The sequence below is a fragment of the Choloepus didactylus genome, chromosome 8 (assembly GCF_015220235.1).
Source record: "Choloepus didactylus isolate mChoDid1 chromosome 8, mChoDid1.pri, whole genome shotgun sequence".
NCBI lineage: Eukaryota > Metazoa > Chordata > Mammalia > Pilosa > Megalonychidae > Choloepus > Choloepus didactylus.
This window is the reverse complement of record NC_051314.1, coordinates 348,905-368,418: the sequence shown is the minus strand read 5'-3', so window position 1 is coordinate 368,418 and position 19,514 is coordinate 348,905. Positions and strand designations below refer to the sequence as shown.

Below are 19,514 nucleotides of genomic sequence, written 5' to 3'. Positions count from 1 at the left end.
GGTCTTGTCTCGATGTTGATGGCTGCTGACTGATCAGGCTTGTGGTTGCTGAAGGTTGGGGTGAATGTGGAAATTTCTTAAAATAAGACAACAATGAAGTTTGCCACATTGATTGACTCTTTCACAAAATATTTTTCTGTAGCATGTGATGCTGTTCGGGTAGCATTTACCCATAGTAGAACTTCTTTCAAAAACTGGAGTTAATCCTCTCAAACCCTGCTGCTGCTTTATCAACTAAGTTTATGTAATACTCTAAACCTTTTGTTGTCTCTTCAACAATGTTCAACAGCATCTTTGCTAGAAGTAGTTTTCATCTCAAGAAACCACTCTCTTTGCCCATCCGTAAGCATCAACTCCTCACCCATTAAAGCTTTATCATGAGATTGCAGTCATTGAGTCAAATCTTCAGGCTCCACTAATTCTAGTTCTCTTGCTATTTCCACCATATCTGCAGTTACTTCCTAACACTGAAGTCTTGAACTCCTCAAAGTCATCCATGAGGGTGAATCAACTTCTTTCAAACTCCAATCAATGTTGACCTCCTTCCATGAATCATGAATGTTCTTAATGACATTTAGAATGGTGAATCCTTTCCAGAAGACTTTCAACTTACTTTTCCCAGATCCATCAGAGGAATCACTATCTATGGCAGCTATAGCCTTATGAAATGTATTTCTTAAACAATAAAACCTGAATGTCAAAATGACTCCTTGAATTGTTACTGATGTTCTCATGAATGTTGAGGACTGACAGTTTGGTATGCCAAGCCCTCTATCTTGGGGTTTGCCCTTATGAAGCTCATTACTGCAAAGGAGAGGCTAAACCTGCTTATAATTGTGCCTAAGAGTCTCCCCGAGTGCCTCTGTGTTGCTCAGATGTGGCCCTCTCTCTAGCTAAGCCAACTTGGCAGGTGATCTCACTGTCCTCCCCGCTACATGGGACCTAACTCCCAGGGGTGTAAATCTCTCTGCTAACTAAGGATATGACTTCCAGGGATGAATCTGGACCCAGAATCATGGGATTGAGAATATCTTCTTGACCAAAAGGGGGATGCAAAATGAAATGAAATAAAATTTCACTGGCTGAGAGATTTCAAATGGAGTCGAGAGGTCACTTTGGTGGACATTCTTATGCACTATACATGTACCGTTTTATATATATTATGTCCCCCAGAAAAAGCCACGTTCTTTGATGCAATCTTGTGGGGGCAGACATATCAGTGGGGATTAAGTTGGAACGTTTGGATTAGGTTGCTTCCATGGAAATGCGCCCTACCCAAATGTGGGTGATGACTCTGGATAGTTTCTGTGGAGGTGTGGCCACGCCCATTCAGTGTGGGTCTTGATTACTTTACTAAAGCACTATATAAACTCAGACAGAAAGAGTGACCTTGCTACAGCCAAGAGGGACACTTTAAAGAATGCACAGAAGCTGAGAGAGCAGCTGCAGATGAGAGACAGTTTGAAGACAGCCGTTAAAAGCAGACTCTTGCTAGGGAGAAGCTAAGAGAGGACAAACACCCCAAGAGCAACTAAGAGTGACATTTTGAGGAACTGCAGCCTAGAGAGGAACATCCTGGGAGAAAGCCATTTTGAAACCAGAACTCCAGAGCAGATGCCAGCCACATGCCTTCCCAGCTAACAGAGGTTTTCCAGACACCATTGGGCATCCCCTTGTAATGACTGTTGATGCGTTACCTTGGACACTTTATGGCCTTAAGACTTTAACTGTGTAACCAAATAAACCCCCTTTTATAAAAGCCAATCCATTTCTGATGTTTTGCATTCCGGCAGCATTAGCAAACTAGAACAATATAGAAAACACTTTTTAGGTTTTAATGTATTGGAATAGCTAGAAGGAAATACCTGAAACTATCAAACTCCAACCCAGTAGCCTTGACTCTTGAAGACAATTGTATAACAATAAAACTTACAATGGGTGACTGTGTGACTGTGAAAACCTTGTGGATCGCACCCCATTTATACAGTGTATGGATGGATAAGTAGAAAAATGGGGACAAAAACTAAATGAAAAATAGGGTGGGATGGGGGGACGATTTGGATGTTCTTTTTACTTTTATCTTTTATTCTGATTTTTTCTGATGTAAGGAAAATGTTCAAAAAAGATTGGGGTGATGAATGAATAACTATATGATGGTACTATGAACAGCTGATTATACAACATGGATGACTATGTGATATGTGAATATATCTCAATAAAACTGAATTAAAAAAAAAAAAGAGACTCCTTGACCCATAGGCTGCAGAATGGATGTTATGTCAGCAGACAGGAAAACAACATTAACCTCATTGTCCATCTCCATCAAAGCTCCTGGGTGATCAGGTACACTGTCACTGAGCAGTCATATTTGGAAAGGAATCTTTGTTTCTGAGCAGTAGGTCACAACAGGGGGATTAAAACATTCAGTAAACCATGTTGTCAACAGATGTGCTGTCATCCAGGCTTTGCTGTTCCATTTACAGAGCACGAGTAAAGCAGATCTAGCATAATTCTTAAGGGCCCTAGGATATTGGGAATGGTAAATGAGCATAGCTTCAACTTAAAGTCACCAGCTGAATTAGCCCCTGACAACAGAGTCAGCCTGTCCTCTGAAGCTTTGAAGCCAGGTATTGACTTCTCTTTAGCCATGAAAGTCCTAGATGGCATCTTCCTCCAACAGAAGGCTGTTTAATTTACATTGAAAATTTGCTGTTTAGTGCAGCCAGCTTCATCAACTATCCTAGCTAGATCTTCTGGATAACTTGCTGCAGCTTCTATGTTAGCACTTGCTACTTCACTTTGCATTTTTAGGTTGAGGAGTTGGCATCTTTCCTTAAACCTCATGAAGTAATCTCCGATAGCTTCAAACTTTTCTTCTACAGCTTCCTCACCATTCTCAGCCTTCAGAGAATTGAAGAGAGTTAGAGCCTTGCTCTGGATTAGGCTTTGTCTTAAGGGAATGCTGTGGCTGGTTTGATCTTCTATTCAGACCACAAAAATTTTCTCCATAAGAGTAATAAGGCTGTTTCACTTTCTTATTACTTATGCCCTCACTGGAGTAGCACTTTTAATTTACTTCAAGAACTTTTCCTTTGCATTCACAACTTGTCTAACTGTTTAGCGCAAGAGGCCTAGCTTTCAGCCTACCTTGGCTTTTGATGTGCCTTCTTAACTAAGCTTAATCATTTCTACTTTTTATTTAAATTGAGAAAGGTGGGACTCTTCCTTATACTTGGACACTTAAAGGCCATTGTAGTGTTATCAATTGGCCTAATTTCAATATTGTTATGTCTCAGGGAATAGTGAGCCCCAAGGAGAGGGAGAGAGATGGGGGAACAGCCGGTTGGTGGAGCAGTCAGAACACACACATTTATAATTAAGTTCACCGTCTTAAATGGGTGAAGTTCATGGGGCCCCAAAACATTTACACTTGTAATGCAAAGATCACTGATCACAGATCACCATAACAGATATATAATAATAATGGAAAAGTTTGAAATACCACAAGAATTACCAAAATATGAAAGAAATACAAAGTGAGCACGTTGTTGGAAAAATGGCACCCATAGACTTGCTTGACACAGGGTTGCCACAAATCTTCAATTTGAAAAATGCAGTATCTGCGAAGTGCAATGAAGTGAAGTGCAATAAAATGGGGTATGCCTGTAAATTTAACCAAGAAGCTGAAATACCTGTGTGCCAAAAACTAGAAAATATTGCTGAAGGAAATCAAAGATGACCTAAATAAATGGAAGACAGTCCATGTTCATGGACTGGAAGACTTAATATTATATTGTTAAGATGTCAAACTATCCAAAGCAATCTACAGGTTCAATGCAATCTCTATCAAAATCTCCATGGCATTTTTTTTTTGAAGAAACAAAAAAACACATCTTAACTTTCATATAGAATTTCAGGGGCTACTGCTTAGCTAAAACCCTGAGAGAGAAGCACAAAGTTGGAATACTCACAGTTGCTGATTTCAAAACTTACTGACAAGCTACAGTAATCAAAAACAGTGCAGTACTGGCATAAGGATAGACACATAGAACAATAGAATAGACTAGAAATCCCAGAAATAAACCCTCACAAAGATGGCCAACTGATTTTTGACAAGGGTGCAAAATTTGTCCAATGGGGAAAGAATAGTTTCTTCAAGAAATGGTGCTCAGGAAACTGGATATACACATGCAAAGGGATGAAGTTAGACCCTTACCTTACACAGTATACAAAAGTTAGCTTAAAATGGATCAAAGAACTACAAAACTTTTAGAAGAAAACATAGGGCAAAATCTTCATTATCTTGGATTTGACAATGGTTTCTTAAGTATGACACCAAAAGCAAAGAGAAAAAAAGAAAAAATAGATCAAAAGGACTTTATATTAAAAACTTTAAGGCATCTTTCAAATGGAGTCAAGAGGTCACTCTGGAGGACATTGTCACACACTATATAGATACCATTTTTTAGGTTTTAATGTATTGGAATAGCTAGAAGTAAATACCTGAAACTATCAAACTCCAACCCAGTAGCCTGGGCTCTTGAAGATGATTGTATAACAATGTAGATTACAATGATTGTGAAAACCTTGTGGATCGCACTCCTTCATCCAGTGTATGGATGGATGAGTAGATAAAAAGGGACAAAAACTAAATGAAAAAATAGGGTGGGACGGGGGGGATGATTTGGATATTCTTTTTATTTTGATTTTGATTTCTTATTCTGATTCTTTCTGGTATAAGGAAAGTGTTCAAAAATAGATTAGGGTGATGAATACACAACTATATGATGGTACTGTGAACAGTTGATTGTACACCACGGATGACTGTATGATATGTGAATATATCTCAGTACAACTGAATTAAAAAAAAAACTTTTAGGCATCAAAGGACAATAACAAGAGAGTTAAAAGACAACCTTAGAGGCTGATTTGGAAGATGGTGGCTAGGGGAGATAGGGCAAAAATACACCTCCGTGAAAAACACTAGATAAAAACTAGAAAGTGGCCCAGAATACCAGTTACAGCAATGTGCCAGCTGGACGAGGTCTTCTAGTTCCACAGAGGCTGTATACTTGGTGAAACCGGGAGTCTGCATTCTGAAACGAGTGAGTAAGCTGGCTGGAAGACTCGCAGCTGCATGGCGGTCTGGGAAAGCCAGGGTTTGGCATTTGGAGACTGACAGGCTCCTTTGAAGAAAAAAAAAAAAAAAAAAAAAGGAAAAACCCAGGAGCGGCTGCAGCTGCGATAGTGGGAACCACGCAGTAAAACACAGCAAGAGGGGGCTGGGCTGGCCTGTCGATGTCTGGCCTGCAAGATAGCCTGCTGCAGACACCCTTGGGGCCGGGGGAATGGAGGGGCGAGCCGGAAGCAGAAAGAAACCCCGCGGCTCGCAGCTGGCTCCCTGGAGGGCTGGATAAACTCCTGCCCAGGGCCGTGCCCACAGCCCAGAGCCCCACCAGTTGTCCTGGAGCTGGGAAGGAGGAACTGTGCGAGGACGGGGGTGTGGAGACGCCCCGTTTGGCCATCTTTGCTTAAGGCTGAAAGCGCCCCGGCACAGCCCAGCGGCCTGGGGCTTCCCTTGAGGGACGGTGCACACTGGTGACATAACACGGCATTCCCTCGGCAGAGGTCCGGAGGATCGTGGCTGGGCAGGGGGACCCGCTCAGAGAACCCCGGGACACTACGCCAAGTCCAGTGGTCTGTGGGACAGTGAGAGAGAGGGTCTGGGGCTGAAATGAAATGAAGGCTTAGACTCTTGAGGTGGCCTTGAATCTTCGGGAACATGGGGGATCTGAGTATTAAAACTGTCCTTCCTCCCTGGCCACCGGTACACACACCTCACATTCAGGGCGGACAGCTCCAGCAACACACCCAACTGAGTTCTCCAACTGAATCCTACAAGAATCATTTCCCCACACACCACGGGGACAAGGTGGAGAACTGACTTGAGGGGTATAGGTGACTCACAGATGCCATCTGCTGGTTAGAGAAAGTGTACACCACCAAACTGTGTTTCTGAAAAATTAGATAGGTATTTTTTTTTACAACTTGAAAGAACCCTATCAAGCAAAGCAAATGCCAAGAGGCCAAAAACAACAGAAAATCTTAATGCATAGGATAAAAACAGATGATATGGAGAATCCAACCAAACACACAAATCAAGATATCGGAAGAGATAGAGTACCTCGCACAATTAATCAAAGAACTACAACTGAGGAACGAAAACATGGCAAAGGATTCAAAGGACATCATGAAGACCATGGCCCAGGATATAAGCGACATAAAGAAGACCCTAGAAGAGCATAAAGAAGACATTGCAAGAGTAATAAAAAATAGAAGATCTTATGGAAATAAAAGAAACTGTTGGCCAAATTAAAAAGACTCTGGATATTCACAATACAAGACTAGAGGAAGCTGAACAACGTCTCAGTGTCCTAGAAGTTGACAGAACAGAAAATGAAAGGACAAAAGAAAGAATGGAGAAAAAAACTGAAAAAATCGAAATGGATCTCAGGGATATGATAGATAAAATAAAACGTCTAAATATAAGACTCATTGGTGTCCCAGAAGGGGAAGAGAAGGGTAAAGGTCTAGAAAGAGTATTCAAAGAAATTGTTGGGGAAAACTTCCCAAACCTTCTACACAATATAAATACACAAAGCATAAATGCCCAGCGAACTCCGAATAGAATAAATCCAAATAAACCCACTCCAAGACATATTCTGATCAGACTCTCAAATACTGAAGAGAAGGAGCAAGTTCTGAAAGCAGCAAGAGAAAAGCAATTCACCACATACAAAGGAAACAACATAAGACTAAGTAGTGACTACTCAGCAGCCACCATGGAGGTGAGAAGGCAGTGGCATGACATATTCAAAATTCTGAGAGAGAAAAATTTCCAACCAAGAATACTTTATCCAGCAAAACTCTCCTTCAAATGTGAGGGAGAGATTAAATTTTTCACAGACAAATGCTGAGAGACTTTGCCAATAAAAGACCTGCCCTACTTCAGATTCTAAAGGGAGCCCTACCAACAGAGAAACAAAGAAAGGAGAAAGAGATATAGAGAATTTTAACAGACATATATAGTACCTTACATCCCAAATCACCAGGACACTCATTTTTCTCCATTGATCATGGATCTTTCTCCAGAAGGGACCATAAGCTGGGACATAAAACAAGCATCAAGAAATTAAAAAAAAAAAATTGAATATACTCAAAGCACATTCTCCAACCACAATGGAATACAAATAGAAGTCAATAATTTTTGAACTGTAACTCCACTATTTACTTCCTACATGATATAAAATACACAAACTCTAATGACAAATCAGTGGTTTTGAACTCAATGTAAAATATGTAATTTTAGACAACTATATAAAGGTGGGGGAATGGAGGAGTATAGGAACATAGTTTATGTGTCCTATTGAAGTGAAGGTGGTATCAAAGAAAAACAAGAATTATATGGATTTAAGAGGTTAATTTTAAGCCCCACAGTAAACACAAAGAAATTATCAGAGAACATAACCATAGAGATGAAAAGTAGAGTTTGGCTTAAAAGAAATGGGGGAAGGGGCAATAGGGAGTTAAGAAATGAGCGTAGGGTTGCTGTTTGAGGTGAAGGGAAATTTCTAGTAATGGATGATGGGAAAGAGCATTACAACATTCTAAATGTGATTAATCCCACTAATGGAAGGCTAGGGAGGGGGTGGAATGGGAAGATTTAGGCTGTATGTATGTCTCCACAATTGAAAAAAAAAGACAGTCTAAATAGATGATGATTGAATGTCAAGGATGAACTTGAATGGGATTGGAGGATAGAGGACAGGTGGCTCAAAGGGACACAGTTGAGACATAAGGAAAAGGAAATACAGAATGTAAGCTTCGTATCATTGTTGAATCTCTTGTACTTCTTAGCTGCACTTAATGGGATTGCATAAAAGAATGTTCTTGTTCATGGGAAGTGTATACGTGAATTATAGTGTATGTTCAAGGATGTGTGCAGCTAGCTCTCATATGTTCAGAAGACAGAGCAATAGATGATGGATGATAGATAGGGAGGGAAAGAAATAGCGATGTGACAGCACGTTAAAGTTGGTGCATTGAGCTATCGGGGGAGAGGAGTCAGGGTATGATGGAATTCTGTGTATGGGATTAGTACTGTTTTTGCAACTATCCCTATAACTTTGAATTTATTTCAAAAAAAAAATAAGAAAAAAAAAAGACAACCTTAAGATTGGGAGAAAGTATTTGCAAATCATGTATCTTGTAAGAGTTTTTTTTTTTTTATCTTCATTTTATTGAGATATATTCACATACCACGCAGTCATACAAAACAAATCGTACTTTCGATTGTTTCTGATAAGAGTTTAATATTCAGAATATATAAAGGACTCCCTACAAATGAACAACAAAAAGACAACCTAATCAAAAAATGGCAAAAGGAGAAACAGACATTTTTCCAAGGAAGATCTACAAATGGCCAATAAGCATATGAAAAGACACACCACATCATTAGTCATTAGGTAAATGCAAATCAAAACCACAATGAGATACCATGTTGCTCCCACTAGGATAATTATAATTTAAAAACCTGGCAAATAACGTGTTGATGGGGATGTAGAGAAACCGGAACCCTCATCCATTCCATGATAGGAATGTAAAATAGTTTAACAACTGTAGAAAATAGTCTGGGAGTTCCTCAGAAAATTAAACATAAAATTATCATATAACCCTGCAATTCTACCCCTAGGTATATACCCCCTGTGCCGTTTTGGATGTATTATGTCCCCCAAAACTCCATGTTCTTTAATGCAATCTTTTGGGGGCAGATGTATTAGTGTTGATTACACTGGAATTCTTTGACTGAGTGTTTCTGTGAAGATGTGACTCAATCAACTGTGGGCAAGACCTTTGATTGGATAATTTCCATGGAGGTGTTACCCCACCCATTTAGGGTGGGTATGAATTAAATCACTGGAGTCAAATAAATGAGTTGACAAACAGAAGGGACCTCAGAGCAGCTGTGAGTGACATTTTAGAGCAACTGAGAGTGACATTTTGGAGGAGCTGTAGCTTACAGAGACATTTTGGAGAATGTAACCAGGAGCAAGCAGACACCTAGAGAGGCACATTGTGGGAGAAAGCCATTTTGAAACTAGAAGTCCAGAGCAGATGCCAGCCCTGTGCCTTCCCAGCTAACAGAGGTTTTCTGAATGCCATCGATCATCCTCCAGTGAAGGTACCTGATTGATTTTTGATGCCTTACCTTGGACACTTTATGGCCTTAAGACTGTAACTATGTAACCAAATAACCCGCCTTTATAAAAGCCAATCCATTTCTGGTATTTTGCATTTTGGCAGCATTAGCAAACAGGAACACACCCAAAGAACTGAAAGCAGGGACTTGGACAGGTATTTGTAAACCAGTGATCATCATAGCATTATTCACAATAGCAAAAAGGTGGACTCAACCCAAGTCTTCATCAACAGATGAATGGATACGCATGAGATGTAATATATACATACAAATGAATATTATTCACCATAAAAGTTTCGTTACATGCTATAGCATGGACATATCTTGAAAACATTATGGTTAATAAAATAAGCCAGACACAAAAGGTCAAATGCCGTATGATTCCACTTACGTGAGGAATCTAGAATAGTTGAATTCAAAAAAAGCAGAATTGGGGTTACCAGGGTCTGGGGGATGGGGGAGTGGGGAATTACTGCTTAATAGATATAGAGTATCTATTTGGGATGATGAAAAACTTCTGGAAATAATGGTGATGGTTACACAACATTGTGAATATATTTAATGCCACTGAATTGTACTCTTAAAGTGGTTAAAATGTTATATTTTATGTAATATATTTTTTCCACCACTTAAAAAAATTAAAAATAAATAAGCAAAGTCTTTGTCCTCAAGGAAATGAGTACAGTTAAAAGAAATTTGCTATAAAGCAAATGCTTTGAAAGGCAACAACCACTAATCCAAATGTCCTTGCTCAGTTTCAAACCAGTCTTCTCACATAAAATGGCCCTGATAACCGCTTCATTGAGAGACTTCTGAAGGCACCACGTTCTCTGCTGCCTCCATGCCTTTCTTCCTCCTGCCTGAAATGCCCTTCTCTTCCTCCCTCTTATTCTTCAAGACTCAGCTGAATGGTCACTTCTCCTTTACATTCCCTATCAGCCAGCTCTTAAGGTCACTCTACACCTCTTTTGCATTCCTACAGCTTCAATACCTACTTCCAGCCAGACACTATATCAAACACTTTAATCCTTATAACAACCCCATAAGGTAAGTACTGTTATTACCCCAATTTACAGATAAGAAAAATAAGACCCAGAGAAGTTAACAAAGTTGCCCAAGGTCAGAGAAAAGTGCATGCAGAGCTGAGAGGTGAGTCCTGGCAGTCTGGGTCTGATCTGTGTTCACAGACACTAGGCTCCTGGTGCTCAATCCATTGCTGGTGAGCACACGAGTGAATGGAACCGGCAGAATGTGTTGAGCAACCAGAGAAGGGCACTGGGACACCCTGCAAGCCTAGGCTGGAATCCTAGCTCTGCCACTTATTGGCTGTGAGATCCTGGAAAGTTATCCAATCTGTTTGAGATAGTTTCCTCCTCTGTTAAAATGGAAATGATCGTTCCTTTGTAGTTTGTCATGAAGACCTAAAGAAAGGGTATGTGAAATTCCAGGTACAGACAGAGTAGTTACTAAGAAAATGGTTCACTATAATTAGAAAGTGAGAAAGAGATAAGAATTCAAAAATAATGAACGCTAACACTTATTTAGAGCTTAATATGTGCCAAGAACTATGTAAATTCTCAAAAAGCATTTTCTAATTTAATTCTCACAACACTATGAAATAAATGCTATTATTCTCCCCACTGTAGAGATGAGGAATGGAAGATTACAGAAGCCAAGCAATCTAACCAAAATCACACAGCAAACAGAGGCAGAGTTGCATGCAAATCCAGACTAATCTGATTCTAGAGTTGAGGCTCTTTAGCACTATTTTCTCACAACTGCCTCTGACAACAGTGTGGTGGTTTTGAATCTGTCAGGGTGGATGGGGCAAAGGTGGAGAAGAATTGGGGATGGGGGGAATGGGATGGGGAGACTGGGTTCAATTTGGGGCAATCTGAGTGTGTGGTATCTATGGGACATCCACGCAGAGACATTTAACAAGCAGTTGAAATATCAGATTAGAGCCCTGGAAAGAGATCAGCTGAAAATAAAGATTTGATGGTAGTTTAAGTTATGGGAGGAAATGAAATCACTCCCAGTGAACGTTTAAAGGGAGAAGAGAAAATAGGCTAAGAAGGAGCCCTGGAAGGCATCAGTGTTCAAAGACCAGAAGGAAACAATCCCATAAAAGACACTGAAGAGCAGTCAAAAATGTAGAGAAACTGGAAGTGGCTACTTGAAGCCAATGGAAAAGTGAAGAGGTAGTGGCCAATTCATTAATTTATTCAACAAATATTTAATGAATGCTAGGCACTGTTCTGGGTGAGAGGAGTATATCAGTGAATAAACCAGAGTTTACACTCTAGTAAATACATAAATTGTCAGGTGGTAAGAAGTGCTATGGAGAAAATAAAGTCGGGTAGGGGAGATAAAAGTAATGAAGTGGGGGTAGCTATTTCATACATGTGAACAGATGTGTCTCTGATACCATGAAAACAGACATTAAGAAAATGACCTCGTGAGCCCTCTGGATGTCTTGGGGAAGATTCGGTGCAGAGGGATGCAAGAAGCCTGAGGCTAAGCATGCTGGCATGGCTGAGGGAGAACAGGACGGTGAGCAAAGCTGGAGCAGCGCGAAGGGTGCGAATGGCGGGAGGAGGCCGAGGGGTGAGGCAGTCTGGAAGGGTGCTGCAGTTTACAGAGGCCTCTAGCTTTTATTCTCAGTGAGATGAGGAGATACTGGAGGGACTGTGACCAGAGGAGACAAGATTTGAATTATGACTTAAAAGGATGACTTTGGTTGCTAGGTTGAGAATGGGGTTATTTATTAGTTTTTAGGAAGATTAGACAGGAGGCTGCTGCGAAACTCCAGGAAAGAGATGATGGCGACTTAAATTAACATATTAGAAGTGGAAGTATTGAAAGGTGACTGGATTCTGGCTATCCCTTGAAAATGTAAGTATTTGCTGTCATCCAAGTGGAAATATGAATCTGAAGTATGATGAAAATCAGAGTACTGATGCTATTTAAATCACGGGACTAGTTGAGATTACCAGGAAGTAAGGGTAAATAGAGGGGAGGTCTGGGTTCTCCAGGGTTTAGTTTGGCAAGATGAAGAACCAGCAAGAGACTGAAAAGCAGCAGCCAGTGAGGATGAAAGCAAGGAGAGAATGACACCTTGGGAGTCAAGTGAAGAAAGTAAACGAGTGATCAACTGTGTCCCATATCAAGTCGTTCAAGGAATAAGGAATGACCATGAGAACTAACAATGTGTAGGTCACTGGTGATCCTAGAGGAGCTGTCTTCATGGACTGGCAGCACGAAAGCCTGATTGAAATGTGTTTAAGGAGAAGGGCGAAGTAGAAACATATGAGTTTTGCTTCAAAAAGGAGCAGAGAAATTGGCCAGTAGCTGGAATGTAGCAAGACGTCACGGGTGTCTTGTTTTAGGATGGGAGCGATTACACCAGTGTTCAATATTACAAAAGGTCTTATTAAATTCGGGACGTGAGATTTAGATAACCTTGTTGAGACCTGTTTTAAGGGAGCATTAAAGCAGGAACAAGATTTCTACGATTAAAAGAATTAATGGAACATTGGACAAAATAAGTAAGGCACGCAGACTTAGATGAGGGTAGGGAAAATGGAAGATACAGATGATCTTCATTATACACGAATCCCATATTTGCGGTTTTGCCTACATGCTATAGTTTATAGTGTGGCACTTTTGCAGGATGTGCAGATCATTCGCAGGATGTGCAGATCATTCGCAGGCATGTGCAGAGCGGCAAAAACTTTGAGTTGCTGGATGTGCTGAGGTTGAACAAAGCGATGCTTTGCTTTTTGTTTCAGCTGTCATAGTGTAAACAAACGTCCTTCTTGTGGTATATTTAGTGACATGTTTTTTGCATTTTTGTACTTTTTGTTGGTTACTTATCTGTTTAAAATGGCCCCAGGCGTAGTGCGGAAGTTCCGTCTACGGTTCCTAAGAGCAAGAAGGCTGTGATGCGCCATACAGAGAAGATACATGGTGTGAGACAAGCTTCGTTCAAGCATTAAGTCATAGTGCTACTGGCCATGAGTTCAATTTTAATGAACCAATGCTGTTTGTTGTCTTTAGACAGAAACATATACAAAACAAAGCCATGTATTGACTAGTTGAAAATGTTGTGGCGAGATGCTCACGGAACCTAGCCCCCTCTTCCCCCAGCAGCAACGGTTCGGGATCCGCTAACTTGGTGTTCATGGCAGCTTTACAGAATAACTTTATAGAAAACCACCATGAACAATGAGAATCAACTGTAGCTAGAGGGGGATACAGAGTGAAAGTTTTTGTTTTTGAAATTTATGAGGGGGGGGATGTCCGTGTTTCCAAGCTGTGTGGAAAGAGCCAGTCAAGCAGAAAAGGCAGAAGAATCGTGAGGAAAGGTAACTGTGGTGCAGGGCCTAGCCCTGGGCAGGCAGGCACGCAGCAGGGGAGAGGAAAGGGAGGAGAGGTAAAGATCAAGCGGGACAGCAAGGCTCAGACCTGACGGCTTCCTCCTCCCCCATGAAAGGTAACGAAAGGGGTTTTGATATAAGATTAGACATTCTCGTCTGAGGAGAATGCAAAGGTTGGAGACACTGTGAGCTCCCCAGAGAAGCAGGGGCAGTGCGGCCAGGCTGTCCCAGGGCCCTGGGGGGTGCAGGGGCCGCAGTGGCACGGGCCTGGGGGTCTGCCATGTGTGGGAGCAGCAAGGACGGGGGAAGCCTCTGAGAGCGGGCAAGAGAGCGGGCACCGAGTGAAAGTCGGGGCGCTGGGGGGGGGGGGGGCTGCGGGACGCAGGGCGGGGATGAGGCCTAAGCTGCGACCAGAGAGATGTCGGATTTCAAGGAGGGCCGGGTCCGGAGGGCTGGGGACCATTTTGGGTATGAAGGGTGAGGGAACGGGGGTCCTGGGGATTAAGAAATCGGAGAGGTGTGCAAATCCAAGGGCCTGAGGTTCTGGGGGAGCCGCAGGGTCTTGCCCTGTAAGACCTGAGATCCCTCTCCGAATGAAAATGTGAGGGGTTCGGGTGAAGGCCGAGTGAGGGGTGAGGGTCCACGGCGTGGGGTCGGCGCCGTGGCGGCGCAGGGGGCGGCGGTTCAGTCCCGGGGCCGCACCCCGCGGCCGGGCCTCTCACCTCACGCTCCGCCCGCGACCGACGTCCGGATCCACCTGAGGCGCCCGCCGGCTCCTCCCTCCCGCGGGGGCTCCTGGGAGCGCCGCGGCCCCGCCTCTTTCCGTTACCAGACCCGCCCCTGCCGCCGGCCTCGCGCCCTCATTGGCTCGTCTCCGAGCGGAAGGGGCGGGGCCGGGAGCACGGAGCTTTCCGCGCGGCTTGTCCCGCGTGAGTGCGGGGCTCGAGGCTGGGGTCTGAAGTTGGGCAGGGGGCAGCTGAGAGGGGCGTCGGGCGCCCGCCCACCTGGCGCCCCGGCCCCTTGAGTGTAAGGCCATGGACGCAGGCTTTGCTGTGTCTAGGGCGCTGCTTGACGGAGCATAGTAAACGTTTGTTGACTTGATAGCTGACTACCCCAATATTTTGGATCTTCACAACTACCGTGCGCGGCCGAAATTGTTGTGTCCCTTTTCCAGAGGAGGAAGCCAGGCTCCGGGATGAGGCCAGTGCCCAAGGACTCACAGCCGAAAGGCGCTGGAGCTCCAAGCCTGTGGGCAGTGGGGCACCACCCACCAAGTGAGGGAAGGCGAGACCGCCCAGCGCGGAGAGAAGTCTACCAGATCACCAGCCTCTCTCGTTCCTTCTTCATTCAGAGGTATTGGGGTGGTCAGAGGGCAGAAGGGTGGTCAGCAGGGGAGTGACACGGTCAGATCTGTGTTTTTGAAAGGCCTCTGGCTGCTTGGCAGAGGATGGGGACGGAGAGACCGTATCGTGGCGTTGCATAGTGCCTCAGAAATCGTCACAGCTTTGCCGAGAAAATAAATGTATTGTGTCTGGTGACATAAAATCTCTTTATTTTCAGCACTGGAATTAATCAAAAAAGAAAACATGATGGTCATGGGAGAGGAAGTTCACAGAGTCAGAGGTCATTTGGAAGGTGGGGAGGGCTTGGAAATGGGGGAGGTGAGGGAGAAGGAAGGGATGGGCTGAGACGGGGAGAAGCCAGTTTGGAAGGTCAGTATAAACTCAGTTCTGAACACCTTGAACACCTGGTGTTTATAATTCCTGACACATCTGAGACCCACTGACTCATTTCTCCAGGGATTCTGACCCTTAGCAGACTGATTACAGAGAAGAATAATTGCTGGAGCTGAGCCAGACAGATCCTGGTAGAGTGAGCACCCACTTGTCTATTGAGGAGACTGCTGGTTCTCTGTCCCTTTCCATTCATGAGCACCCTGCCTGCTTCCACCCATGCCTCCATTTGCTTCAGTTGCCTAGAGTTTATTTCTGATATAGCACCCCAGGAAAACATGAATCATGAACGACCTGATGGGATCGTGAAGGCAGCTTTGGGGAGGAGAAAGGACAGAGGATTCCAGGCAGAAGATCCAGCAAGTGCAGGGGCTGAGGTGTGGATGAGCCTGCCTTGTTCGAGGAATGGGAAGTGTAAGAGGAGTGGAGTATTCTTGGGGAGGGGCAGAGGAGGGTCTCTGAGAAGACATTTGGGGCTGGATAGTGAAGGACCTTGAATGTCCTGCCAAGTGAGTAGACTATCTCAAACATCCTGTAGGAGTCTAGGTTTGCTGGGAATCCAGCAGTTGGTCTGTTCTGCCCCTGTTCATCAAAGCTTTCCTTTATGTGCTGGGCACACAGCTAGACTACACTTCCCAACCTCCTTTGCCAGTATGAGCCAACGGAATGTGGATGGAGCGGATGGAGCACTCCATAAAAGCTTCCCGTGAGTGACTCCCTCTCTCCCACCATCTACCTACTGGATCTTGATGCCCAAGGTGACCTTGGGAGCTATGTGCTGCGGTGGGGGGGGGGGGTGGCAGCTCTGTCAGTGAAGGTCAGAGGTAATGTTATGGCGCAGAGTCCCCATCACAGCCCACGGGATTGGCTTTCTGCAAGAATTAAGCTCTTACTGGGTTAAGCCACTGAGATGCCAGGACTTCTCTGTTAACTACTGCAGCCCCCTAAGCCCACAGGGCACAGGACAGCATGTCTGGGTTTAGTGGGTGGTCCCCAGAGGGTCACAGCCTGGTTCAGCACCACGGTTTTTCTTAATTTATTTTTAACCAAGGAAAAATCATGTGAAAGAACTCTAATGATTGATCATCTATGTTAATTAAAAGCCAGCTGTTGGACGTCATCTGCTCACTGCTGCCCGAGGTCTGGGCTGGCAGACCAAGACCCAAGCGCTTTCTCCAGGGATGTTCTAGTGATGAGAGCAGAGGGCGATGACGTTATTTTCAGAAGCCCAAGAAAGCTTTGCTATGGAATGTAACATTTTGTGAGTATGACTGTGTTTTTACAACATCTCATAGGTGTCTGGGACTTAAAAGAGGTTAGAAGCCCCTGCCCTGGAAATGCGGTCACCCACTGTTCTGGTTTGCTAATGCTGCCATTTTGCAAAACACCAGAGATGGATTGGCTTTTCTAAATGGGGTTTATTTGGTTACACAGTTACAGTCTGAAGGCCATGAAGTGTCCAAGCTAAGGCTTCAGCAATCGGGTACCTTCACAGAAGAATGGCCATTGGCGGTTGGAAGGGAAGTAGCTGGCGTCTGCGTGTTCCCAGGTGGCGTTTCAAAATGGTGTTCTCAAAAATGTTGCTCTTGGGGCATTTTGTCCTCTCTTAGCTCCTCTTCAAAATGTCACTCTCAGTTGCAATCCAAAATGTCACTCACAGTTGCACCACCATCTGGGCTGTGTGGGTCTTTTTAAAGGACTCCAGTGATCCAGTTAAGACCACCCTGAATGGGCAGGGCAACACCCCATGGAAATTACCCAATGAAAGGTGATTGAGCCACATCTCCCTGGAAACAGTCGAAGAATTCCAATCCAGTCAACACCAGTTCTTCTGCCTCCACAAGACTGCATCAAAGATAATGGCATTTTGGGGGCCATAATATATCCAAACTGGCACACCTACTCAAAGGTATCATTAGAGCCTAGATCTCACCTTAGCTTCTGATTTATATTTTCAAGAGCCTGAGATAGTTTTATGAAATTTTTTATAGGCACTTGTTCCGGTTTCTAATGCTGCCATTATGCAAAACACCAGAAATGGATTGGCTTTTATAAAGGAGGTTTATTTGGTTACAAAGTTATAGTCTTAAGGCCATAGAGTGTCCAAGTTAAGGCATCAACATTTGGGTGCCTTCACTGGAGGATGGCCAATGGCGTCTGGAAAACCTCTGTTAGCTGGGAAGGCACGTGGCTGGCGTCTGCTTGTCCCAGGTTGAGTTAAAACGGCGTTCTCCAAAATGTCAGTGTCAGCTTCCAACGGCCATCTTCAAAATGTGTCTCTCAGCTGCAGCTAGCAGTGAGCTCCTTTTGTCTGAGCTTTTATAGGGGTCTAGTGAACTAATCAAGGCCCACGCTGAATGGGCAGGGCCACACCTCCATGGAAACATTCAGTCAAGAGGTCACACCCTAACCAAAGGTGTTACTCACAGTTGGGTGGGTCACATCTCCATGGAAACACTCAGTCGGAAGGTTCCAACCTAATCAACACTAATACATCTGCTCCCACAAGATTGCATTAAAGAATATGGCTTTTTCTGGGGGACATAATATTTACAAACTAGCACAGCACATTAAATGTGACATTAAAGATATCATGTAATGGTGTTATTCCTCTAATCCCCTAAAATAGAAAATGTGAGTGGTCTTCTTGTACCTTTGATATTCTCAGCTCCCTGATCCTCCATCCCTGCGGTCTCTTAGTTTAAACCCTATTGTTTCCCTGCCACCACCAAGCCCCACACCGAACAGTCCTTGTTTCTACCTTTCTGTACCTCCCACTTGTTGTAGGATCAACCCAGTGGTCGGTGTGACCCACTGAGCTTTGGATCGTGCCACACTCTGCTCAAAACCCAGTGGTTTCTTCAATCCTGACCTGACCTACAGGTTCCTACACAAAGTAACCCCTCTTGCTCTTCCCTGGCTCCACTGCAACCATTCAGCCCCCCTGGCTGTCCCTGTGATCTGCAGTCAAACGCCCCACTCAGCGAGGCCCTTCTTAGCTGCCCTGTCTGAAATTGCAGCCCACCCCTCCAGGTCTCTGTGCCCTTCTGGATTTTCTCCTTAGCACCTGTCACCATCTGGCACACTCTGTACAGACTCCTTTGTCACATCTACCATCCGTCTCCTCTTACTATGCTCTGAGCCCCACAGCAGTTTTGTTTACTGCTGTATCTGCACCAGCACACTGTAAATGCTTGTGAAATGAATTATTCCGGATCCCTCTGTGGTTATTTGAAATATATGTACCCTAGAAAAACATGTTCTTATGTCTAATCCATTCCTGGGTGTAAACCATTCTAAGTAGAACCTTTGATGAGGTTACTTTAGTAAAGATGTGACCCACCTCATTCAGGATGGATCTTAGTCCTCTTACTGGAGTCCTTTATAAACAGGGTGAATACAGACAGAAAGAGAAAGCTGCAGAAGCAAGAAGCTGAAATCAGTGAAACCCAGAAGAGAAGGGAGAGACTAGCAGATGCCACTATGTGCCTTGCTGTGTGACAGAGGAGCAAAGGAGTGCTGGCAGCTGGTCTTCAGGAAGAAAACATTATGTTGATGCTGTGATTTGGACATTTTCTCGGCCTCAAAACTGTAAGCTAATAAATCCCCGTTGTTTATGCCAACTCCTTTCATGGTATCTGCTTTAAGCAGCCTGGGAAACCAAACTCCCTCCTATTGGATTCCCTGCCGCTCTCCCCGTCCTCCAACCTGTGCCTGCCTCACTTCTGTGGGCCCCGTGAGGCAGGCCAGGCCTTGTCTCTGCTGGGTCCCCAGTGAGCACCGAGCTGGTGGTGAGCACTCACAAACATGTTCAGGGAGTGAGGCCCAGAGTGATCTGATTTACTTCTGGTGAGTGCTGGGAACTACATTCATTCTGGCATGCAGCAGTACTGAGTGCCCACTTAACTGCTCCTGAGAATTTTTGGTTTATTCTTCATCTTAATAGAAAAGCTGAATGAACAGAGGAGGATGTGCTACTCCAGCTTTGTCCTGCGTGTCCTTGATCAGACACGGCCACAGGCTCTTGGACTCGGGCTGGGCTGCAGCACCTGCTTCTATCCAGGGAGGAGGCCGGTGGGCACCACTGTCAGGGGACAAACAGAAGTGGCCCCAGGGGACAGGTGCAGTTCTGAAGCAAGAATT

The 19,514-nt window shown here is 44.0% G+C and overlaps 1 protein-coding gene and 1 long non-coding RNA gene across 4 annotated transcripts in view; one reads left to right on the top strand and one right to left on the bottom strand.

The window, feature by feature from the left end:
• The window catches only part of SYCE3 (synaptonemal complex central element protein 3), a 50,482-nt gene extending 36,062 nt beyond the window's left edge, over nt 1-14,420 (bottom strand). The window contains exon 1 of the mRNA XM_037845473.1: nt 14,361-14,420. The gene's annotated coding sequence lies outside the window, so the exon portion shown is untranslated. The remainder of the gene's footprint in view (nt 1-14,360) is intronic.
• A 184-nt stretch (nt 14,421-14,604) lies between these two features.
• On the top strand, nt 14,605-18,824 carry LOC119542346. 3 transcript variants are annotated; one of them, XR_005218458.1, is made up of 6 exons: nt 14,605-14,991; nt 15,199-15,261; nt 15,993-16,077; nt 16,479-16,632; nt 16,806-16,920; nt 18,764-18,824. It is a non-coding gene; the product is annotated as an uncharacterized LOC119542346 (long non-coding RNA). The 3 variants fall into 3 exon arrangements; XR_005218459.1 differs by lacking the exon at nt 18,764-18,824 and adding an exon at nt 15,636-15,785 and having other exon boundaries at nt 16,806-17,443; XR_005218457.1 differs by lacking the exon at nt 18,764-18,824 and having other exon boundaries at nt 16,806-17,443.
• Nucleotides 18,825-19,514: the final 690 nt, after the last annotated feature.